This window comes from Galeopterus variegatus, unplaced genomic scaffold (genome assembly GCF_000696425.1).
Source record: "Galeopterus variegatus unplaced genomic scaffold, G_variegatus-3.0.2 Scaffold594, whole genome shotgun sequence".
Taxonomy (NCBI): Eukaryota; Metazoa; Chordata; class Mammalia; order Dermoptera; family Cynocephalidae; genus Galeopterus; species Galeopterus variegatus.
Window position 1 is genome coordinate 78,823 of NW_007726705.1, and position 8,758 is coordinate 87,580.

Here is an 8,758-nt window from a genome sequence, read left to right on the forward strand (position 1 = left end):
ACTTACTCTGGATGAGGCACTATTCTAACTGCTGGAGTACATACAGTGCTGTGCAAAGCCTTTGCTTTAGTAGAACTTACTTTCTTAAAGGGGAAGACACACAATAAGCAAGTATATAAATAAGATCATGATCTTAGATTGTGGTAAGTGCTGTGAGGGTAATGATTTAGGAAGTAACTAATGTTGGGATATAGGGCTATTTTAAATAGAATGGGCAAGGAATGACATTTGACTTGAGATCAGAAAAATGAGAAGGAACCAGTCATGAGAAGATCCTAGGGAAGAGCATTCCAGGCAAAGGCAACAGTATTTGCAAAGTCTCTAAGCTAGGAATAGCTTGGCTCGCTTTAGGGTCTGAAAGAAAACTGGAGCAAGGGGAATAGTAAAAAGAGGTAGACAGAAGTTGAATCACTCAGGGTCTGCTAGGTCAAGGTAGGGAGCTTTGATTTTGTTTTCATGTGATGTGAAGCCATTGCAGAGTTCTAAGCACTGAACATACACGATATATGTTTCATAAGAACACTGGCAAGCTATGTGGAAAAGGAAGTGTGCAAGGGAAAGAGTAGAAGCTGGGAGATCAGTGGAGTAAAGATGGTGATGTTCCATTTAATTTTTTAAAGTTGTGACCAGACAAGTACTCAAAATAAGCAACAAATTACAAAGACTGAATATGCATTAAATTAGTGGCTTGCAAAAGTGTCAGCTATATTCATTATGCTACCTCTCATCTCAGTTAACTGAAACCCCTTACAGATTACAGCTGAGACCAAAGAGGTCTCTCTAGTTTACAACCTTTTTTCCACATGTAGGTGTGTGTGTGCATGGGTGTGTGCTTGCATATGCATATGGCATCTAGGTGTCTTCTCATTTAGTTCTCTAAAATTAATTTTGGCCCCACCTAATTCATATATATCCTAAAGAGCAAAAACAGAAAAACTGCAAAATTTGAAGTAATCACAGGTGTATGCTTATGCTTGCAGAAAATAAAAACCCAAACCCTGTTTATAAAACCTTGGACTTATAAGCCAGATAAAATAAGAGATAATTATTCACATTACACATTATTTTTGGTGCTTTCCCCAAATAGTCGCTAACCTGTTCTTTCAAATAGCAATTTCATTAGTGCAGTTAACTTTTTGTTTGCAGATCATGAGCCAATCATTACTAATCATTAACTGTGTGACAGTGGGGCTAGAGGGCAGAGAATACAATTCAATTCAACAAACATTTGTTGAGGTCTAATTTGTACAAATAAGGAAGAAGGTAGGTCCTAGGGAAAATACAAAGGTAAATAAGGTTAATTCCTTGCCTCCTGAAAACATGAAGCATTGTGAAATAAGACAGTCAGTTAACAACCAGTTATAACATGAGGTAGCCTAGAAAAGAGGTTTGTAAGAACAGTGCTATGAAACATGGAAAGAGCAATTTGTCCTCGGAGAGGTGGGGAAGGCTTCATAGAAATTGATTGTTTTTCATTTATTCATTGAACAGTCTTCATCGAGCACTCACTACATGCCAGAAACTGTGATAGATGCTGTGACTACTGTGGTAAACAGGACTCTAAGCAAGCAATTACAGTCTAGTGTGGTCAGAGCTGTGCGAGGGAGAATACAGGGTATATGCGACTACAGAGGAATAGCAGCATCAAGTCTAGCCTTGGGTAGGCTTGGACAGGCTTCTTGGAGGAGGTAAAATCTAAGCTGAAATAGAAGAGTACAGGTTGGCTGGATAAGAACTGAGGTGGGAATGAGGGACAGGTTCTAGGCAGAGGAAGCAGTACGTGGTAAGGCTTGGAGGTGTGCACAGGGCAGGGAAGAGAGAGACAGAGAGAATAGATGGATAAAAATAATAATTTCCTGATATTTTACTGGGTAAGCTATAGTTTGAGTCTGCAGTTGGAGATTTGGTATACCAGCTCCTTAGTGACCAGGTTCCTTCCCTCTAGCCACTCTTAATGAATCATCTTTGATTAAGACAGAGAAATACTCAATAAGCAATAGTGCAGTAGCTCTACTACCATTCTTATATTCTCTACTAGTCCTGGGTAGGTTGGGGAAGAGGGGTGAGACGACCGTTCTTGGGTGTTTATTTCTTCTGCAGCAGCATTGTATCTAATTAGTCATTGGGTTTCTGTCAACAGGATCCTAGAAGACAGTAACACAAAAACATTTTTTTCAGAGATTTGCACCCCAAACCAATTCTTGTGGATCCGCTAGAGGTGACTGCCTTTATTTGGTAGCCCCCTTTTATGGGACTTTTAGATGTTAATGAAGGTCTTATAATTTATTGACATGTTGTTCCAGAGATGATAAAGACAACCAATTTTTTCTAACATATTTCAAAAGCAGTTTTATAATAACTTATTACATTTAACTACATCAAACAATCTCCACGAGTACACAATTTACTTCATCAATCAAAAACAACAAAACTTTAAAAAAACATTTTTTGTGAAATATAGCACATACAAAAAAATGCGTGAAACAGAAATGTACAGTTTAACAAACTATTTTAAATTAAACGACTGGCTAACCCCCACCCTGGTCCAGAAATAGAATATTGCCATTACATCAGAAGCCTTTTGTATGTCCCTTACCAATCAAAACCCCTTCCTACCTACTAAAAATAATCACTAGTCTATCTTACTGAAATTATTTTCCTGCATTTCTTTACAGTTTTCCCACTTAAATATGTATTCCAAAACTATATATATATAGTGTATATATATAAAAACTACATATATAATATAGAAACAACATATAAATTCAGTTTTGCCTGTTTTTAAATTTTATTACATTTATATGATGTACTCTTTTGGCTTATTTTACTCAACATTGTGCTTGTGAAAGTCCTCCATGTTGTTGCATGTAGCTATACAGTATGCCATTGTGGGCATATAGCACAATTTTTTTATTCATTACACTGTTGCTAGACATTTGACTTCTTTCTAGTTTTTGACCATTATGTATAACGGTACTCTGAAGATTCTTTTATGTGTCTTTTTTGCTGCACATATGCACACATTGCTTTTGGGTATATATCTAAGAGTGGAATTGCTGTTCAACTTTAGTAGATAACACCAGTTTTCCTAAGTGGTTAAACCAATTTACATTCCTTTCAGCGGTATGTGAGAGTCCTTATTGCTCTACAGCCTCACCAGCACTTGGCATTGTCAGTCTCTTTATTTATAGATATTTTGGTAGCTAAGTAGTGGTAACTCATTATGGCTTTATTATGCCTTTCCCTGATCACTAATGTCGTTGAATATCACTTTGTGTGTTTAATTGGCCATTTGGATATCCTATTTTGTGAAGCACCTATTTGAGTCTCTTGCCTACATTTATACTGGAATAAAGCAGTAATAAACACTTCTGGGTGGATCTTAAAAGTTGTGCAGAATTTTGTCAAGAATTGTTGAATAACCTGTTGTAGATGGAGTACTAGGTGTATATGGGGAACCTGTAAAGGTAGGTCAGGAATCAGGGTGCTGAGACTCTTTCAAGAATGGGGAACCATGGAAGATGGGAGAGACATAATTCGATTTGCATTTTAGAATACTTTGTTTGGATGCAGTGTAAAGGATGGATTAGAGGGACTGATACCAGAGACAGTGCAACCTGTTGGGAAGCTCTTTCAGTAATATTGATAAAAAGATAATGGTGAGTGGGTATGATAGGGGCAGCAGAATGAAGAGAAGTAGACAGGCTTGAAAGATACTCAGGAAGTAGAAATAAGGGAATTTGTAACTTAGTTGTTGGGGGGAATATTGGGGAGGGAAGAGTAAAAAATTACTCCCAGTTTTCGGAATAGGGAGCATGGATGGTAAAGCTGAGACAGAAGAAGATAATGAATTCCATTTTCAGCACGTGGATTTTGAGGTGACTGTGAGAAATCCAAATGGACCTCTACAGAAAGCCATTGGAAATATGGGTTTGGAATGTGTGTGTGTGAACACACATGTGAGTGTGTGTGTGTATGTGTTTCTTTGTGTATAGTCATATTTTCTTAAATAAAAATGGCTGATCACATAGTCTAACCATGACTGCTATTACTTGGAAATGAAACAGAATAATTGTTTCTGAATGAGATTTATGGTTGTTTTAAATCAGGGTTTCTCAACCTTAGTGCTATTGATATTTTGGGCTGGATAATTCTTTGTTGTGGGGAACTGTCCCGCACATTGTAAGATGTTTAGTAGCATCCCTGGTCTCTACCCCCTAGATGGCAGTAGCAAAACCCTTCCTGGTTGTGACAACCCCAAATGTCTCCAGATATTGCCAAATGTCTCCTGGGGGCCAAAAGTATCCCAAATTGAGAACCACTGCTTCAAATGTTGCTTAGGGTATTATCAGTATATAGGGGACAGCTGAAGGCATGGGAATGGATGAAAGAGCCCATAAAAGGCACACAGAGAAAAGAGGGTAGTTGGCTAAGGATAGAACTTTGGAGAATGCCTAAATTTAGGGTGTGAGTGCGAAGCCAAGGAAAGTGAATGAAGAGGAACAATCAAAGAGGTAGGAGGACAACAAAAAGACAAAGAGGATGGGGAGTAAATCCTATCAAAAAGGAGAAAGTGGATGTTCAATGGTATCAAAGGGTGCAGGTAAGTAGGTAGACCTGGAGAGCCTTGGGAAAAGGAGAGGCAAAAAAAGGGTGTATTTGGGGGAATTTATTTTGTGTAAATACAGGACAGTGTCAGGCACAATACTATGGAATAGTCATATGAAGGAGTAATCTATTAGAATACCTATCCCACTGTGTTGTAATAATTTGTTTATGTTTGTTTATTTGTTTATCTGATCTTCCTTCTGAGTGTCTAGAGACAGTGCCTTAAATCTTGTTCACCTTTGTATCTGGACTACCTACTGAATGTGTGGCTTATAAATGGCTCAATAAATATGGGTTGAATAGAGATATAAAAGTGTGATTTTCTTCCATTGTATTTCTTCGGAGCCAGAAAAATAACCAGAAAAAAATTTTGGCAGATGGACCCATGAATTTTGAATGGGCCAAGCAACTATAATGAGGCATTTAATCAAAGGGGTTTGAATCATATATGGAGACAAGAGAGAAGTTGATAAACTGGAAGTGAAGGAAAAATCCACTATCTCAATGAGGATGAATAGGAGAAATGAAAGGATTGAAGGTAAGTTTTAGTCAGAGAATAAACTCTCCAAGAGTTTAAACAGTTTAAACAGTCACTGAGCTGTGTCAGCCCTGTGCTGGATTTGTCAATTATACCTTAATAGTAAGTAAATAAATAGACAAATAAGTAAGAAAACTTGCATGCATTGTTATAATTTATCCCCATAATGGCTCCATGGAGATGAAGTGAGGCTCATAGCAGTTAAGTGGCTTCTTTCATGTTCACGCTTTTCGTGCAACACAGCTGTCCTCATGAAGTAGGGGTATATTAAGCAAGGGAGGTTGACTAAGAACAGAATATTCTGATTCCCAATGTGACCTTTGGGATCAGGATGCCTTCTGGGAGGAGAAGGTGAAGGGAGTGAGCAAGCAGCCCTGTCTGGTGTCCTCCAAAGCTGTAAGCAACCTTCAGCCATCATTGCTGGGAAGTTGCCGCTTCCCCTTTCTACCTTAAGGCAGTTTCTTGGATAATAAGATCAAGCCACTATTTATCTGAAGAATACTGTACTGGGATTTTCCACTTGTGTAATTCATTCACTCTGTATTTTTTGAGCACCTACTATTTGTCTAGCTCTGTGCCAGGAGTGCTGTGAATGACTGCTCCCTACCCTCAATGAGAAGAGAAAAGGCAGCAAACCATATAGTCTGACTCTCAGTGCAAGATAGGTTCCATCAACAGGGCAGCTGGGGTCCTGACAATGGAGCCATTTGAGGGGCTTGATACAGCAAAGATACAGGCAAGAACATATTCGGCTAGGTTTTTCATATCTCTGTAGAGAATTTTATTTTTTAGTCCTCGCCCAATTTTCTACAGGAGTATGCATGTGTATGCACGTACACACACACAGCCTGAATCATACTGTACCTTCCTTGGACAGTCACGATGTGCCAGGCACTGAAGTAGGCATTGAGAGCACAGTAATGACTAAAGCTGTGTCTCATTTGGCTCTCCACATCAGGCATCTCTTAAAATAGGCATCTCAAGTGCTTTTTAGCTTCAATCTTCTCCACACGCTTTCTCTTTTTTCCAGCCTTTTTAGGGCTTCATTTTCTGGTTTTCCTTTTTTTCATCACTTCTTTTTTACCATTTTCTCCCACCACTTGCTTGTCCTTCTTATTCTGAGCCAGTTGAAGAATGAATGCAGATATCTGTGGCTCATCCCTAAAGGCATCCCCAAGCCGCCCCTTGCTGGCTGCAGTCACTCCAGACTGTATTCTACCCTGGAGTCCCCTTCACTGCACTGGTCCTGCAGCAGGCAGAAAGCAGCTCTACTGGTTTTCTTTTCCATCTTCATCATTGTGACAGTCAAACATTCCCAGGTGTCTACAAGTTCCCCTTCTATCTCCCTTTGCTTCCTCCTCCTTTCCTTTACTGTGTTTGTTAGTTCCTCATCTTCCCATCCCCCATCTCTTTAGCATCCATGTCTTTTATTCTTCAGTGGCAATGAGTTTTCAGGCCTTTCCATTCTTTTTCTCTGGGTTTTTCTCTAGTTCTCTGATTTCTATTCTATTCTCAGCTAGGTATCAAACATGATTTATCTTTGGAGAGCTTATATACATGTGTTTGTGTGTATATGTATATGTATATGTATATGTATATGTAGTGTATATGTATATGTAGTGCCTATTTTTGATGCCTGGATTCCATCAGATTACATGTTCATATGAGCCTTAGTGTGCCTCCAGAGAACCAAGTCCACCTGTAATTATGTGCACTCATTGAGGTTATCATTGGTACTGATAAGCTCTGAATTATTTCTCTTTAGCTTAGAAATGTATTTAAGAATCTATTTTAAAGCCACCTCTGTTCCTAATTCTGTTTTCCTTGGGCTGATATTAGAGTGAGTTTGCATTTCCTGAGCACACATAAATTGTTGACAAAGGGAGGGGGGGCCTAGTGGTGGAGAGTGGAGGCACTTGGTTGCAGCCACTACAATTGGGGTGGGACAAACTAGGGCTCTAAATGACCATAGATAATTTACAAAATAAATGATCCACAGACTGATAATTAAGTGACGAATGTGCTTTAAACACTGTGGAAGGCTTCAAGCCATGATGAAGTGTTTTTTGGAGCTGCTCTTGTCACAGCTGTGAGGCTGCTTTTCATAATGAACCAGAGCAGAGCCAGGAACACTAAGTGGGCTGCAGAGGCCTGCCTTTGAGGGGCCACCAGCAGGTCTAATGCATAGTGTCCTAAGGGCGGAGCAAGCTCAGGACATCAGAAAAAGCTGATTGAGGCTTAGAAACCCAAAGCGTAGAGGGTCCTCAAAGTCAGGAGCTTTTGGACAATTAACTTATTCACTGTAGATTCTAATTGGGGACTGGAACGTTCAGAGATCTGTCTCCAACCTCATCCATATGGACTAGAATTTGGAGTAGGGCCCTAGGACCAAAGGAATCTAATCTTAAGAAAGACATGAAGACAGAGAGACAGACAGACACTCTGTTGTACCGCGTGGGCTCTGACAGGAAAGTTGGAGGATCTGGGAAAGGGGACTAGGTATTAAGGAAGTGCTGTAACTCAGAGGTTATACAAAAGCTTTGTGTTTAGCCCTAGCACTGCCAATGAATTGATAGTGAGGCTACTTTGGGTTCTACCAAGTGGTGAGGTTACAGATGTAGATACTGATATTTCATCAAAGTTAATATGCACGCTTTTCTTTGAAGACAGAATGGGTCTTGCAATCAATGGCATCCTACAATGGCCCTCAGCCATTTTTTCATTTTAATACTGTTGAAATTTGTATGTAACTTCCACTTGATGCCATCTTAGAGTTGAAATGCACTATATGCCTTGCCAGAATTGGCTCATGATGAGGGAAAGGGCTGAGCTTGCCATGACTCTGGCTGTGAAGAGTTGAGCTAATGAGAGTTGCTGTCCCTTTAGAATTTTGACAGCCACATCCCACTGTTGGCTCGAATGGCTGTCACTGTCAAATCACAAATCTACATGGTTCACACACAGGCTGGTGTGCAGAAACAGTTTCCCATCCTGCATTGCATAGCTGGTTCTTGGGACCCGGGGTCAATCCCTTACATTCATTCCTGTTGAATATAACCCTGTTTCATTTAACTCATCATTCCATTCATTCGCTCAGCAAACATTTAATGGATCAGGTCTTGTTCTGGGTCCTAGAATGTAAAAATAGCCCCTGATCTCTATGTATTATAAAGGGAATAGACAATAACAAGACTGATAAATAAATGCTTAGTCAGAAGTGTACTTAGAGTTATGTGGAAGCACATAAAAAGGGTTCTGTGTCTAAAATTGTGTTTAAGGGGGATAAGCCTAGAATGATAGATTGATTCACTTAGCCTCTTACTAGTTGTGTAGCCTCTCTCTGTCTCACTCTCTTTATTATTAAAATGGGAAGAGCAATAGCACCCACCCGTAGAATCATAGGGATAAAATGAGTTAATTCATGCTGAGCTCTTAGAACACCTCCTGGAGTATGGTAAGGGTTATGTAAGTGTTAAATGAATCAAGGAACGTTCTTTGAAGGCTTGAGCATTTGAGTATCTGCTTAAAATATGAGAAAAGTTACTTAGAAAGGGAAGGACAAAACCTTTTAGGCAGCAGAAATAGAATGAACATGGTACATTTCAAAAATTA